Here is a 17631-nt window from a genome sequence, read left to right on the forward strand (position 1 = left end):
CTGGACGTAAAAAAAGTAAGGTAAAGAATACGGCATTGGACTTTACAGTCCCTACCGGTGGTACTGATCTCTCTTTCTTGGCCCTTCAGCCAGGAAGTGCAATGGGGGGTTGGGGGCCAACCATCCTATGCTTTCGCACACCCTTCCTGTTTACCTTCCCCAGATTTCTCCAGGTACCCATTTGAAAGCTGGGTTGACTCTGGCTGAGCTTACAGAGTCACGCCACTGATCCACGTCCCAAACCAAATAATTGAGTACACTAGGATTCGAACCTTCGTCCTCTCGGACAAAAGATCCTAAATCCAGTGCACTAATCTACTTGGATAGGACCCATCTGGATCCCATCTGGACAATCCCCTCTGAATGTAGGGAATTCGAATTATGTGGAGACATTTTCGCAATGGCAGCGAAGTCTAACCCCCTCCGCTTAAAATCAAACAGTCAACTTGTTGACTTGTGACAAAATTTAGCCCAGAAACTGAAAGTAAAGTTTCGTTTATACATTTTTCATCATTTTCAGGAACTTATCACAGATGCCGACTTTGTGACCTTGGATTCTTAATTTCTTGAATCCTTAAATTTTTATCGAAAAAAATCGTTGAATTTTGTTAAAAAGCTACTGAACTTGTACCAGTTTGGCAAAATTGTACTGAGTTTTTGACTTAAATAAAATGTTGTAAAGATGTACAGCTCGGAGGAAAATGTACTGAATTTGGTGCAACTGCACCACCCATCGCAACACTGCGTGCGACAACAAGGGTCAGGACGAATCAAAAACGAAATTAAAGAACAATAAATTTTGAGGTTAGATAGAACTTGTCAAAAATAAGCGTAAAACCAAAGATGGGCGCAGTTAGAAGACAAACAAAAGCAAGAATCAGAACGAGTCAAAAATCAAAGTGAAGTAGAAAAAAAATATTACGTTAGAAAAATAATGCCGTTATAATTTTTGACGCCAACAAACTGTAGAACAAAAGACAATACAATTTTACAAAGCTGCCGTAAACTATGCAAGTGTTAGTTACACCTTATTGGGACTCTTCAGCTTGGGTGAGGTTTTCGACGCCAGCAAACTGCGGTATAAAACCCGGTACAAACCTACAAAGATGCAGTAAATTACACAAATGTTAGTTACAAGTCATTGAGACTATTCAACGTTGTATATATTCACGCTGGAGCCCTCTATTTTCCTTAGGAGAGAATAGCATTTGGAGACGCCCAAATAACTAAAATTTACAATTGTTTAAAACTCTTTAAAAGGCTCATAGAGCAAAAAACGGTAAATACAAAAGTATTTGTATATATTTTAATAATGTGTTACAAAAATTCAAAAACCTTAAAAAGAAAACCCAAGATTTGAAGCTTAAAAACAAATTTGGCAGAAAGTCAAATATTTTTTAATTTAAACGAGTACATTTTAAACATGTCAAATATATTTTTGAAATATATACCTATGAAAAATAGGAGTATGAAAATTTTTAGGACATCACTTGCTCTCTAAAGAGTTCCACAAACGAGTCCAAGACTTGAACTCATGTTTTGCCTTAGCTTCATTCAACGTAAGCGATGATCGAACTATCAATAGTCGTAATGTTTTTTAGCTTTATAGTAGCTGAACAATTTTATCAAAGAATTAATTTAATGGCACACCCACAACAAACCACTGAAAGTGATTTTGAACCACCTTCATATGGCCAAATGTACCCTTTAGACTCCGATGAGGCTGTTGAAGAACGTTTCGCACATCCTTTAAATTATGGAATCTCTCTTAACCTAGTGAATCTTCTCGGAAAAATTTTGCAAGACGCAAAAACTATGCCAACGGTTACGAGAAAATTCGAGAAGGGGAGGATGATGCAAATCAACTTGTTGATTCACGGGGCACAACAGCTTCTAACGTGCAGCTTATTTTCACTCTGTCAGATGATGTCAATTATAGACGGTTCAACTCTCCTGCATGTAATGAAGTATGCGATATGCTTAACCATCGCACATCGCATACTTCGATGCTGATCATCGTGAAAACATGAAAATGTGAAAACGATGCTGACCATCGTTGTCTATTTTATAATTGTGTATATATAAGTTTTTAGATTTTTTCTCTAAATCGTACACATAGTTTTTTTTTTTTTTTTTTTTTTTAACTGGCATATTCCCATATCTAACCTCAAATAATTTATCTAAATCGGTCTTAACTTTAAGGAATAATTTTCTTTTTTCTAGGGTGTTTGTATCGAACCTACGGTAACATCATAACATCAAGCTGAGGCTCACTGTGGGCAGACAATCTATATTTACAAGCCTGCCACGTAGCCGTGCCGGAGCCTGGAAATGGAGTCAAATGGGGCTCCCATATCTAGTATATATATATATATATATATATATATATATATATATATATATATATATATATATATATATATATATATATATATATATATATATATATATATATATATATATATATATATATATATATATATATATATATATATATATATTGCAATCACAATAACTTATTAATAGCTTTTATTTATTTTTTCATAAGTGACAATAAATTAGTTTCCAATATATAAAGAACCCTCTAAACTAGAATCCTACCTGGTTCTAGATTAGTGGTTAGCCCTCTCAGAAGGAAACACTATAAAATTATGAAAAGTACTTTTAAAAATCCAAAGTACTTGCTTATATCTTAAGTGCTTACTAAAATTAAGCGTTGAAAAGGCTACCAAAGAGGCAGAGGAAACAAAAGCGTTCAAGGGACTAACTGACCGCAGCAAGCCTACGTCTGCTCTTTTATTTACCCTGCTTGACCTTGCACGTTTCAAGCCTGGATGGGGTTTTCTGCTAGAAATACTTTTATGGGGGGGGGATTGTACACGAAGGGAATTTTTTAAATACTTTAAATTTGAAAATGTCCTCGTTATTAATACGCAGTGAAGGGGGGAGGGAGGTGATTTTCCACGGGGGAAAATGTTCCTTGACAAAACTATTCGTGGAGGGAGAGTTTTCTCCAGGGAAAAATTTTCCTTAAATTTCCTTTTTTTAGATTGCAGTGCCATGCGATTGATATTTTAGCAATAACTTTTATAAGAATCCCATGAGTAAAACAGGAGATAAATGAAAGGAAGGAGTTACAATACAAATGAACTTTTACAAATGAAAATTACTTTTAAAAATCCAAAGTACTTACTTATATCATTCCAAAATACATATCAAAATAATTTATCCCCCCCCCCCTAAAATTCCCTACGGAAAACTCCTCCCCAAGGAAAATTCCCCAAACGGAAATTTCCCTGCTGGAAAATTTCCCTGTGGCTAAAAGGTGAAGAAGGTGGAGAGGGCATCATAAACAAGACTAGGAAAATCCTCATGTTCCGAGAGGGGGGGGGGGCAAATACTACAATTAGTATTTTTTTTTCACTTATATTTAATATTTTCTTCATTTTCCTATTTCTATACGTCATTCGGTGTGTTCTTGTTCCCCGAGTGGCATTGCCCTATACTAGTATCTATGGGGAACATCCCTATAAAAAAGGTAGGTTCGACGAATCCACCTTGAAATCAAATTAATTGATGACCCTTTAATTAGATTTTGATATTTCTTGCCCCCCTCGTGATAAATAATTCAAGGATTTTTTTTAGGGATGATTATCGCTATTGAAGCATTTTTCTTACGAACAAGCAAATCAATTTAGTTAAATATTAAATAAAATTAATAAGTTTTTTCAACTGAAATTCAGGGACAGCATTAAAACTTATTTCGAAATTATTACGTGTATGAGCGGGGTTCCCCCTCCTCAACACCTCGCTCTTCACTCTTAAGTTTCGTATTCCTAAGCTTCTTATTATTCTAATTGAATGAACCTTCTGTTTCAGGAGTCGTGTTCAAGGAAAAGAGACAAAACTTAAACTTTAGTGTAAAGAGCAACGTTTTGAGGAGGGATTAATCCCCTCATATACCTGATAATTTCTGCTCGTTTTAGGTTTTAATGCTGCTCCTTCCTTTCAGTTGAAAAAACTTTTTTTTTTCGTTTAATTTCTAATAGTTTTTTAAGTAATGTCAGGAAATCTGGATCGACCTCTAGGGAAAAATTCTTCCTCCCAACGGATATATCTGCTAGACAATTAAATTCTGGTGAAAATTTACTCCAGACAATTACCCTTAACATCCCCAAGCGCAAACTTGAGTCGGCAAAGAGAAAACAACAAATAAGAAGAATTCGTATAGGAATTCTGGCTAACTCCTCCAGTGCAAGATTTTCTCTGAAAAATCCACCCCCTGGAGACTTCCTTCCCTATGGAAAATTTTCCCATGGAAAATCTTTGAAGCAGGAAATTTGTCTCCCCCGCCCAAAAAATGCATGCATATTTCCCAATAACAAATACTACAAGTAAACTATGGGCAATTTTTATAACTTAAACGCCTTTTCCAGGAGCTGTGGGGGTCATATTATCTCCAAAGACATAGTTATTTGGCCTTTCAGCTATGTTAAACAAAATGGCTACCTCAAAACTTTGATAAGGCGATTTTTAGAAAAAAAAGGGGCATGGTAGGAGGCTTAGTTGCCCTCCAATCTTTTTGGTCAATTAAAAAGGGTTCTATAACTTTTAATTTCTTTTTGAATGATCCCTCTCTCAATATTCTAAGACCACTGGGTTGACACGATCAATCTTGGGAAAAACATAAAAGAAAACAAACAAATTAACCCGCACCCATGATCTTTCTCCTGGCAAAAAATAATAAGTTCGACATTTTGGCTGATTAATTAAAAAAAAACTTTGTCCACAAAATAAGTTTTTCAAAAAAAGTAAAGAAACACATTAAACCAAAAATGAACGAAATAGAATCAAACAATCTACCAAGCATACAACTACCACAAATCAGTATCAAAAAATGAATGAAACCCAAAACAAACAGTTATTAAAAAAAGCAACAGAGTCAAACTCAAAACGAGCAGAAATTAATATGAGTAGGGTTCTAAACCCCATGCACTCAAAACTTCAGAATATAATCTATGTTTTACTTAAAAAATTCAAATGAATTTACAGAAAAAAAATGTGTCTTGCCATTTTAATACATTGTATCTTAAAGTAAGAATAATATATTTTCAAAATATGTCATTAGTAATATATTTTAAAATATTTTAAAATATGCCAATAAAAAACAAACAGAAATTAATTCAAAATACCTTATCCACAAAATAAGTTTTTGAAAGAAAGGTAAAGAACTCCATTAAACAAAAAATGAGCAGAAATAAAATAGAATAATCTACCAATAGTAAGAATACCACAAGTAACCATCAATAAATAAATGAAACCCAGAATGAAAAGAAATTACAATAAATAACTGAGTCAAACTCAAGACGAGCAGATATTAACATTAGTAGGGCTAATAACCCCAATCCTTCTTAAGACCAGAACATAATTTGTGCTTTACTGAACAATACAAGTGATTGCCTATTGTCAGTTTAATTAACATGGGCTAATATTTTTTTCTTAAAGTGTTAATAATTTTCATTTTGTTAAAGTTAAAAACGTTGTATTTTTTTCAGTAAAGTAAAAATTATCTTCTCGTCTTGAGAACGCATGGGGGTTAATTATTGAAGCTTTTATTGGGGCTGTGCAAAAGGGTCACTTTTGACCCTTAAAAAGGGCAGTAGAACTCTCGATTTTCAATCGAATGAGCCCCTTTTGAAGTTTTTATGACGGCCCCTTCCATATAAAGTGCCTCTGGGGAAAAAAAAAATCAGAGGCAACACAATAGCGTTGCCTATAGTAAAGGCCATACGGCTCCTATGTTTTATTTTAAGAAAAACGAATGAAGGCTAAAAACAGGATTACCTCTTTTAACCAGCCTGAAGTAATAGCGCATCGCCCATCGTCCTGGCCATCGCCCTATGTTCAGTGTTGCCAAATTTTGAAGAAAACATCCCTCGCCGATCGCCCAATCTTTCAAATTGATTACAGTGTTGCCAAATTTTGTCTCCTTTAACCTAAAGGACTATTAAAAACACTTTAACACAATTGACTCACAGTAGAGGAGATTCTAAGGGGTCAGACACTACTTTTTGGGACTAAACCTTATCTGCTTGACTAGTAGCTCATTTTAAAGCCCATATTTCGCTGATTCATAATATATAAGTCTTACCGCGTTTAAAATTCTTGAATTCAATTTAGTTCCCAAATAATTTTTTTTTTTAAAGAAATTCGAAATCCTTTGCTTACAAAAAAGTGAGCGATGGCCTTGCTTTGCCTTGCTTTGGTTTATTATGTCCTATACAGTGTTTTTATAAAGTGAAAAACAATTTGCTATAACATTACCATAACATTAAATATTTACTTTATTGCTACAACTCTTTGTGACTTTTTCATTTAACCAGGGCGATTTTCTTATCGCCCTAGTCTTAAAATTCAAGCAATAAGGTCAAAGAATGAGAAAAAGGTTCCTTTTCTTTCCAAAACATTTAGTGCTATCATCAGACGGATCAGACATTTCAAATGAGCTGTCACTCGCCAGAAATCAGAGCACAATCATAATTGACTCACAGCAGAGGAGATTCTAAGGGGTCAAACACTACCTTTTTGGGACTAAACCTTATCTGCTTGACTAGTAGCTCATTTTAAAGCCCATTTTTCTCTGATTGATAATATATACGTCTTGCCACGTTTAAAAGTCTTGAAATCAATTTAGTTCCCAAATAAAGTTTTTCTATGAAATTCAAAATCCTTGTCTTAGAAAAAAGCGGGCGATGGCGTTGCTTTGCCTTGCCTGGGCTTATTATGTCCTATACCGTGTTTTTATGAATTGAAAAACAATTTACCTTAGGTTTACTATATGATTCAATATTTGCTTTATTGCTACAACACTTTGTGACTTTTTCATTTAACCATGGCGATTTTCTTATTGCCCTAGTCTTAAAATTCCCGCCATAAGGTCAAAGAATGAGAAAAAGGTTCCTATTCTTCTCAAAACATGTAGTGATATCATCACACGGATGAGACATTTCAAATGAGCTGTCACTCACCACAAATCGGAGCACAATCACAATTGACTCACAGCAGAGGAGATTCTAAGGGGTCAAACACTACTTTTTGGGACTAAACCTTATCTGCTTGACTAGTAGCTCATTTTAAAGCACATTTTTCGCTGATTCATAATATTTACGTCTTACCGCGTTTAAAAGTCTTGAATTCAATTTAGTTCCCAAATAAAGTTTTTCTTTATGAAATTCAAAATCCTTGTCTTACAAAAAAGCGGGCGATGGCGTTGCTTTGCCTTACTTTGGCTTATTATGTCCTATACAGTGTTTTTATGAAGTGTAAAGCAATAGGCCTTAGATTTACCATAAAATTCAATTTTTTTCTTCATTGCTACAACTCTTTGTGACTTTTTCATTTAACTAGGGCGATTTTCTTATCGCCTTAGTCTTAAACTTCCAGCGACAAGGTCAAAGAATGGGAAAAAGGTTCCTATTCTTCTCAAAACGTGGAGTGCTGTCATCAGACAGATGAGACATTTCAAATGAGCTGTCACTCGCCACAAGTCGGAGCACAACCCCAATTAGCTCAAGATTATTGGACTTCTGAACAATGCTCAATTAAATGGCTGTCAAACTATGGCCCTTGCGCCCTAGTTTGACTGGTTATGCTCTATATACCGTTTTAATTTAGCAAAGAATTATAGATAAGTCTTAAATAAAAATCATTTTTGAAGTGAAAGTTGGGAACAAAATTAAACCTTAAAATAGTGAGTTTGGGGTCTACCCCCTCCCCAACACTCGCTCTTTTCGCTAAAGTCTTCAAGATTTATAAAATTACTTCGCATTCAAAATCAACGACCCTTTCTCCAGGTTGAAATAACCATCATTTCTCGAGAGAGTCGTCGCGTAATTATGACTCTAGCCCTTTTCTCTTAGACGCATACAAAAAAAAGAAGCAAGATCGCATCAAAAAACGCATACAAAATTTGTTTATATCCATTTTTGTTACGTTTTTACGAGTCAGACAGACATTTTTGGGTTCAAACAACCCTGACCCCCCCCCCCTTCTGGGTACGGCCTTGATATCCAGCAAATAAGACCTACAACTCAAATAAATAATTGCCCCGTAAATTTATCATATAATTCAATTTGTTCTCCATTGTTAAATGTTTTTCTGATTTTCTAGTTTAACAATTTATTTTTCCTTATATTCCCTAGTTCACTGCGGAGCGAATACAGTTCTCGTTTATTGCGAAAAAAATCTAGAAAAATGAAAAAACTTCGTCATGATTTATTCACAAAACATAAATAGCTTAAGTTCAATTATCAGCCTTCATGAAGTTTGAACAATAGAAAAGCATTCGTCTTCATTTGTTTCTTCAACTTTGGCTTTGAATATGTTTGGCTTAGATGAATTCTCTTTGCTCCTCATCATTTGCTTGTTTCAGTGGATATTGATGAATTCCTTAACAGAGGATTTTCAATGGCCTTATGCAGCAAAAGATGCCTGAAAGTAGGATAATAAAGGAAGTAAAAATGCGTCAAAAAACAAAAAAGATTTGTTGGCATGAAAGTCAGGAAAATGATTATACATAAAATAAGTCAAAATTAATACTTACTAGTGTTTTATGCTTTTTCAGCTTTTAATTTTAAGTCTGATTATGAAAAACTGTGATCTTATGGAATTATTTGACTTGTTTCACGAGAAGTGTGTAAGCCTTCCACGTTGTTTCAAGCATAATCATTTCTAGTATTGGTAGTACCCGGGGAAAGATAATTTCAGTGTCCCCTCCCAACTCAATTATAATAAAAAAAAGCCTAATGATGGTACTACTGTCATTTTAGTTTTTCACTTTTCCCGCGTAGCATCTTTCTTTTATTATATACTCTTACAGATTTCACTGTAAAGAGTGGCTACGGCACCTCCTCCACTCAACGAAGTTATAATTTAGAAATTTCTAAACTTAAGGTCACTTAAACTATCTTCCATCATTCACTTTTGGTCGTCATTAATAAACGAAAAAAATTCTGAAAGTCATCAATAAAGCAAATGAAGTTAAATAAACAGAAACAGAAAACATTATTAAACAGAGCTGTCGATTGAGTTTTCTTCATGACCAACAACTTCAATCAATCAATCAATCAACCTTTTATTTTTAAATAAATGAACAAACGAAACAATTAACATGAACATTTCGACTCAAAGCAATGCTAGTACGAGTCACACAGATATTGTTAAACAAATTTATGCCACACTATAAAATGAAAAGAGAACAGCTGATAACATGAGAATTAGAAAGGAAAGAATTGAGACGAGGTGGAGTCAAAGAAGGAGAGTGAGAGGATAAGATACAAACGAAAAATTGAGACATTAACTCATGCAGTATTCAATACTGTGTAAGAAAGGTATCGTTTTTGGAGTGTGCATTTGTATTAAGACATGTTGTCAGGTCATTGATGCACAAAATAAACAAGAGCGGTCCAAGTACCGACCCCTGAGGTACGCCAGATTTTACCGGTAATTCTGGCGACAAACTACCCTCCACAATTACACACTGCTTACGATCAGTCAGGTACGATGAAAACCACTCGTGAGCAACACCATATATTCCAAATGAATGTAATTTTGTGAGGAGGATTGAATGGCATACCGTGTCGAAAGCTTTAGTGAAATCCAGAAAAATCCCTAGTAACTTTTCTCCAGCATCCTGGCTATTTAATATATATTCATCTGAATCAACTAAGGTATGCAAAGTTGAATGATAACGCAGAAACCCATATTGACGGGGAGAGAGTAGCTGCTTAACATCGAGGAATCTATATACTCTGTTATAAACCACTCGCTCGAGGACTTTTGATATAACCGGTAGAATTGATATGGGTCGATAATTAGAGATAAGACTTGTCTTCTTTTTTGTAGAGGGGAAGGACTTGGGCAGTTTTGAACACATTAGGATAAACTCCGGTTGCTAGTGAAAGGTTGACCAAGTGTGTAATTGGAGCTACAGGACCTGCAGAGGCCTTCTTTAAGATATAGTTGCACAGCCCAAAGGTGTCTTGGGTTTTGCCATTAGGCAGCTTACTGATAATCACTAGTAATTCCTCTTTCGTACATGGTGCTAGAAAAAGACCTGATATTGTTCTACTGTGGGTTTGTTCAGGAGATGGGCCAGAAGCATGTAGAGATGTCTGATTAACGAAAAATTTATTAAAAGCAACAGCACGAGATTCGCTTGCTACTTTGTCACCACTCAAATTTATTATTTCTTTAGGTATAGCCACCTTCTTCCTTTTTTGACAAATTATTTCAATAACAACCTCCCATACTTTTCTCTTACATTCTCTTATAAGTTACTCTTACATTCATTTATTCTCTCCGCATAATACCGCCTTTTTGCATTACGTACTAATACGTTTAATGTATTTCTGTAATTTTTGTATGTCTCTCTCGCTTCAGGAGTTGTAAAATTATAAGCTTTCAGGTACAGTCTATTTCTGTGTTCGGTAGACTGAACGAAACCTTTTGTCATCCAATGAGTTTTGGGAACACTTTTGATCCGACTTGCTCGTAGAGGAAAACACCGTTCTGTTAACTGTTTAAGCCGGCTCGTGAGTGCATTTGCAGCCATATCTGCCAAAGACGCATGAGTTACAGCAGACTAGTCACTTGATTTCAGGGTTTCAGTGAAGTAGTCAATGATTTTTTGTGAAAAACATCGACACACAAAAACAGGAGTAGACGCTGGCTTAGTTGACCGGCCTGCCCTTGTTGGGACCATTTTGATGACAGGGTGGTGATCGGAAACATCAGATGTTATAATATGCGAGGTAAAAGATACGTGAGGGTTAAAGGAAAGGAATATATTGTCAATCAATGTTGCAGTATTTCTAGCCGAACAATACCGTGTGGGAAAGAATACAGTGGGGAGAAGACCAGATGATACAGTTGTATCAAAGAACGAACGCGAGTTAGCGTCACCGTCAATCGTCAGCAAGTTGATGTTAAAGTCACCCATAAGACATGTATTTTTACCTCGACCACATTCATTAATCTCCGACATAAGCTGCTCAACTTGCGAACAGAAAATTTCATTTCGAAATGGAGGTGGCTTATAAAAAAAACACACGAAATTGTCTGGAGATGACTTTCCAAGAATTTCAATGACTATTGAGTAGACAGATCGACAACGTTCAACCACACCATTAAGAACAGATTCAAGTCATCGCAGCGCTTGTAGGGAATAGAATCATTTACAAATAATATAATGCCACCAGATCACTATTTTATGCTCCATGGAAGAGGTATGGCTTCACAACCGGGAAAATAGTATGGCGACATGTCATCCTGAGAGGACAGCCAAGTTTCAGTTAAACCAACTAAACTAAAAAGATTTTTCAGTAGGGAATTTAAGAATATCATCCCATTTTTGTTTAATTCCTTGAAAATTATGGCATAAATGATTAAACTTATCGTTAGTAGAAATTGCAAGCAGTATTTCATTAAGATATTCTTGGGTTTTTGCATATGAGCAGGACGAGGCATTCACCCTCTCTATCACGGGATCAGTAGCTGACTCGTCATCGCATTCTGGCAGATTAAAAAATTCGGTTTTTAGCAGGGACTGTTCAGTTAAGAATGAAAAATAATTCATCATCGAGATCAACGATGTTTTTTATTTTCATCAATTTAACTAAATAATGATAGTGGAGGAAAATAGTAATAATAGGAGTGTTCCGGTGTTTGTAGTATTTCGTGAGGATGTGTACTGATGATGACGTGACCAAAAACGGGCAACCCTCACGTGAAATCCCCCCCCTTTTTTGAGTCTGAGAAATCTGACCGTCTATCACAACAAGAAGAGAGGCATAAGCAGGAAATAGAGCAGGAAAAGCGTAAGCAGGATAAGAAGTAGAAAGAAAAAAAGAAATGAGAGAGAGAAAAAGAAATGGTAGCGCTAAGGTAGAAAAGTGACAATGTTACAAATTAATTACATCCATGAATATTATTATCAATACACTTTCTTATTTTTAAATGCCCCCGATCGAAGTATCAAGATATCTTTTCAAAATGATAATCTCATCCTTATTTGACACTTTACGGGCACTTGTGGGTCTGGTTTTAACCAGAATATTTCCATAAGTGGTCCAGACATTTTTCAGTCCAAATTCAGTTTTTGCGTATGCGAATAACTCACATTTAGTGTGTTAAAGGCGCTTCAGTTTTAGTTTGTTAAATCAAACAAAACCGAAGCTATGAAAAAAGTTGGAAAGGGAGTTAAAGGCGCTTTTGAGGAACTCGCTCTCAGCCCGCTTGTTTATAAAAATTTGGTTACAAGTTCGGATACTACGGGACTTATTGAGCGAACTCTTAAAGATGTTGCAGCAACAAAAGAAAATATGAAACAGGCTATAGCGCAAAAAGTTAACGAAGCACTTAAAATTCACCCCTCGACCACACCATCCGCTGCTGAAATTGAAAAGATAATTGGCGTAGTTCACGATGCGATAATACTGGAATATACTCCGAGATTTGACAGGATTGAAAAAGACCTGAAAATATGTCAAAATCAACTTGAATTACTTGAAAATCGAGTTGCTAGAATTGAAGCCAAGATCAAGGATGCTAACCAAGAGTTGAGACTGGATACATTACCGTTCAACAGTGTCAAGCAATCTCCCGGTGTTGAAGTAAAAGATGCAACAATGAATATTATACGTAATAAGATGGCGTTCTCAGGTCTTGCTGATAGTGATGTTATATCTGTGCATAGGTTTTGGTTGAACTCTGTTGATAGCCGCCCTGATAAAATTGCTCCTGTTTTAGTGAAGTTTAAAGACCGCCACACAGCTGTGAAAGTTTTTGCTTGCAAAAAAAACCTTGTGAACACGAAGATTTTTGTGGCTGAGAACTTAACAAAGAAAAAAAGAGAATTGTTGAATGCTGCAAGGGAAAAATACGGCAATAAGTTCGTGTGGTCAAACCAAGGTCAAATCTACGTCCGTCCGGAGAATGCAACTTCTGCTCGTAGACTTTGGTCTCTGAATGACATATTCGATCGTGATTGAGTGTCCTGTTTTTTTTTGTTTTTTTTGTTTTTTTTGTATTTAAATTTTGAGTCTTTCTATGTGTTTATCTATTCTTATTATTATTCAATTATTCCTATTTAATTTCTTTACAGTTTATGTATTGGTTTTATTTCTAATGAAGAAAACGAGATCATGGCTTTTTATTTTATTTCCTTATTATGGTTAGTTTACTCACAATAACTCTGTTAGAGTTGCTTTAAAAAAATTTGCTCTTAGTTGATGATGTTTTATCACATCAGATATGACTCCATTTTCAAGATCGAGTTGATGAATGCCCCGAGCCACTCCGTCCTAGCCGCTACGTTCGTTTTGAAGAGTTTGGTCAAATTAAAAAAGAGTTGTATAGTTTTTGTGTTGCTCAATGGAACTGCCACATAACGTCGGCTTTTGAAGAAATTGTTCAGTTTTTAAGTAATATTGATAGTGTGATTGATGTTTTGGGAATTTGTGAATCATTCTTGAGTTTGTATAGTCTTCTCTCTTCCTACGCTTTTCCAGGTTACCAATTGATTTCGAAGTCGCGGCATTCAATGGGGCGCGGGGGACTTGCATTTTTGGTGAGAGAGGGATTGAATTTTGAGGAAAGGGAGGACCTTTATTTATGGAATGAAGGTAAGATTGAAATTTTTTCTATTGAGATTGAAATAAATAATGGTAAAAAGTTAATTGTTTGCCTGGTTTATAGACCCCCTGGTGCTCATCCGGAGGAATTTTTTCAGGAGTTTGATATGTTTTTAAGCAGGGCCCAGTATAATCGATCAGAGTGTGTTATTCTGGGTGATTTTAATTTTGCTTTATTGAATTTAAATAGTGTTAATTTAAAATTTTTAAATCTTGCATTATCTCATGATTTGTACCCAGTGAATCTGATTCCTTCCCGTATCACTGCTCAGTCGGCAACATTAATTGATAATTTATTTGTTTCTTCAAATCTATTGAGGCAAGCATTCTGTGATGTTCTCCTTCAACCTGCTTCTGACCACCTCCCGATTGTTTGTATGATAAATAGTATCAAAACTTCGACTAAAAACCTAAGTAAGAGAGTTTATAGAGATAAGAGAAATAATAACTTGAGAAAGCTGAAAGAGCAAGTTAGTACTATAGCATGGGGTGAAGTTAGTGAAGAGCAGAATGCAACTACAGCATTTGACAGGTTTATGAATATTCTCTTACCGGAATATGAGGTGTCTTGTCCTCTGAGGAAAATGAGGAAAAAGAAAAATGAGCCAAGAAAGCCCTGGGTGACCACAGAATTGCTTGAAATGATGGAAATGCGAAACCAGCTTTTTGAAAAACATTTACAGAGCCCGGAAAATGCAAGTTTATTTGAAGAATTTAAGTGAGTGAGAAACTAAGTTAACCATAAGCGTCGCAGTGAGAAAAAAGCATATTATGCTTCTGCTTTTGATGGTAAAAGTGGTGATGCAAAAGGAACCTGGCGACTAATAAATGAGGTTTTAAAAGGGAAGACTAATGATAATGATGGAGTAAAGAGTCTGATGGTGAGTGGAAGTGAAATCACTGATAAACAGGAAATGGCTGATGAATTCGGAAAATATTTCACAAACATAGACGCGAGTATTAAGGAAGACGTAGCTAAAAAGTCTAGAAGACATCTGGTGAAGTCCTTTATTGATAATCGAGGCGAAGGGCACATTTTTTCGTTCGAGAAGTGCACAACAAAGGAGATCGAGAGCACAGTGAAAGGACTGAAGTCCAACTCGGCCGGAATAGATGGACTTAATCTTAGAGCTGTAAATGCTATCCTAGTTTATATATTACCTTGTCTAACTAACTTAATAAATCTATCACTCCAGACCAGCGAATTCCCTAGTGGTCTTAAATTGGCAAAGGTAATACCATTGTATAAAGGGGGGAAGAAACAAGAACTATCGAATTGGCGACTGATTTCGTTATTACCTATTTTTTCTAAAATCTATGAAAAGAATTCACAGGAGACTTTATGAATATTTGGATAAACTAGGAATATTGTGTGACAGCCAATTTGGATTCCGCAGTAAACATTCTACTAGCCGTGCTGTTCATCATCTTCTGGATGTAATCAATGGAGCTCTAGAAAAAGGTCTTAATCCTTTAACGATCTTTGTTGACTTCAAAAAAGCCTTCGACACTGTGGATTTTGAGTTGCTGCTGTGTCGCCTATCTAGTCTGGGGTTAAAAGATGTTTGCTTGGATTGGTTTAAATCATACTTGTATGGAAGGTCAACTAAAGTAATGATAGATGACATCGTTAGCGGAGTCTATCCTGTAAAATGTGGAGTTCCTCAGGGCTCAGTCCTTGGTCCATTACTCTTTCTTGTATACATAGATACTCTGAGGTTCTACATGCCTGAAGCAACTGTTAAAGCATTTGCAGATGATACTGCTTGATACTGCTTTGACGATTTCCGCACAGTCACTAAAAGAACTAGTGGATAAAGTAAACTGAATACTGGAAAACCTTTTGGTGTTTACCTCCTTGAGTTACCTTGCTGTTAATACTTCTAAGACAAATTATATGATTTTTAGTAGGGTAGGAAAAATTATTAATAGTGCTTCCGTAGTATTTGAAAATTTGTCGCTTTCCAGGTTTTTGAAAATAAATATTTAGGATTTTATGTTGATAATAATTTGAGTTGGAAGAAACACATAAATATGATTTTTTCTAAACTTGCACGAGGTCTTGGAGTGATGCGGCGTTTGAAACCCTTAAGTGTTTTAAGAAATATATATCATACTGTTTTTCATCCTTTTCATCCGTTTGAAACCCTTAAGTGTTTTAAGAAATATATATCATACTGTTTTCCATCCTTTTATTGTTTATGGTTGCTGTATTTATGCATCCAATTTTTCTTCAAATATTAAAAGACTGCAGATTCTTCAGAATAAGGCCCTTCGAGTACTGGGTGAGTTTGTTCAGTATGAGCATACGCGTGAATCTTTTATTAGTTTTAGAATTTTAAATATTCATCAGATCAGGGACCATCAGGCGGGAGTGTTTACTTACCAGGTGCTTAATAGATTATCTCCAGAATATTTTAGAGATTTTTTTAAGTTTAATTCTGATTATCATCATCATAGGACTAGAGGTCGTGGAAGTTTAGTCTCAGAAGCAAGGAGTACGAGTCGATCTAGTTTTGTAATTAGAAATTATGCAGTTAATTTGTGGAATGGTTTTCCGGAGAGCATTAGGGAGTCAGAAAACCAGTTTCAGTTTAAAATTAGATTAAAAAAGTTTTTGTTGGGTGGGAATTAAATTTTTTTTTTTTTTTTTTTTTAATGTTAAATTGTAATTAAGTTGTAAAATAAAAAGTTAAAAAAAAAGTTAAATTGAGTTAATTTGTATTGAATGGTATGAAAAGAGTAGAAAGAGTGAATGAGTTTTGGTTTATGATAAAAGATTGTGTGACGCTGCTCAAGTCACAATAGTGGCTTAATAAACGTCATACGTTCTTACCATTTCTACGTTTGTTGATAATGTTATTCAAAAAATGTGTTGTAAGTGCCAGTTAAGTATGATGTATTATTAGTTGAAAATAAAAGTCAAGTCAAGTCAAGTCAAGTCAGGCATTCAGTGACAGACATTCTAGACCCCTTGAGTTGCTTCCTATTTTTTAAAATCTGCGACTGAACCCTAAGGTTTGAAAGTGTCACTATAGTCGGTCTTGGCAGATTTGACACTTTGCATCCTATTCTTTTGGCAAAGACAATATCAGAGGCATCCCGGAAATTTCTGCGCACATAGTTCCATAGGTTTGTTTTCTACTTTCTCCTTGATAACAGTGTTCGTTGTGACATCTTCTTCGAGGCCGAAAAATAACAGTTGGGTACCTAGCGACTTTTGTGTAAGGGTCTCATTGTGATTGTCTATTGTCCAAGGCCGTATCCAGGGGGGGGGGGTTACCCGGTTTGAACCCCCCCCCCGAAATTTTTGACCGAGTCGAAAATAAGTCGAAAATTAGTAAAACCTAGGTAAAAATCAGTAAAAGTAGTCGAAAACTGTGTCAAAAATTAGTACCCCCCCCCCCACGAAAAATTGAAAAATTAGTAAACCCCCCCCCCCCGAAAAAATCCTGGATCTGCCCTTGCTATTGTCCCTTTAATTTCACTGACCGACGCTTTCACAGCCTTAGTAGCTAGATCGTTATCGGAAGCGGACTTCTCAAGGGATTTTAAATGCCGGTCAAGTTCACAGAACTTGTCTTTCACCATTTTCTCAAGATCGAGCGACAGACTATTTTAAATCTCCGTTTTGATGTTTTCACTGGTGGACTCACTCGGTTCTGTTCTCTGATTTACAGCATCCAGTTTGCTGACAGCTGTTTCAACTTCTTGGCTGATTTTTAATTCCAAGTCCTTTTCGATTTTGTTAGTTCACTGTTTTGTTTTAACCTTCAGTTGGTTTATTTGGTTTGTCAGTATGATTAATTGTTCTTTCGTACTTTCGTTTCTTGAGAACTTCACTTCTGAATCAGAGCGCATTGTTCTATCACCTGCCGTTAGAATCTGCAACTTTCTTTTATCCGAACCAGACACTTTACTTGCCATTGTTTTTCCCTGA

The sequence above is a fragment of the Artemia sp. Qi Xiang Cuo genome, chromosome 21 (assembly GCF_049724085.1).
Source record: "Artemia sp. Qi Xiang Cuo chromosome 21, ASM4972408v1, whole genome shotgun sequence".
Taxonomy (NCBI): domain Eukaryota; kingdom Metazoa; phylum Arthropoda; class Branchiopoda; order Anostraca; family Artemiidae; genus Artemia; species Artemia sp. Qi Xiang Cuo.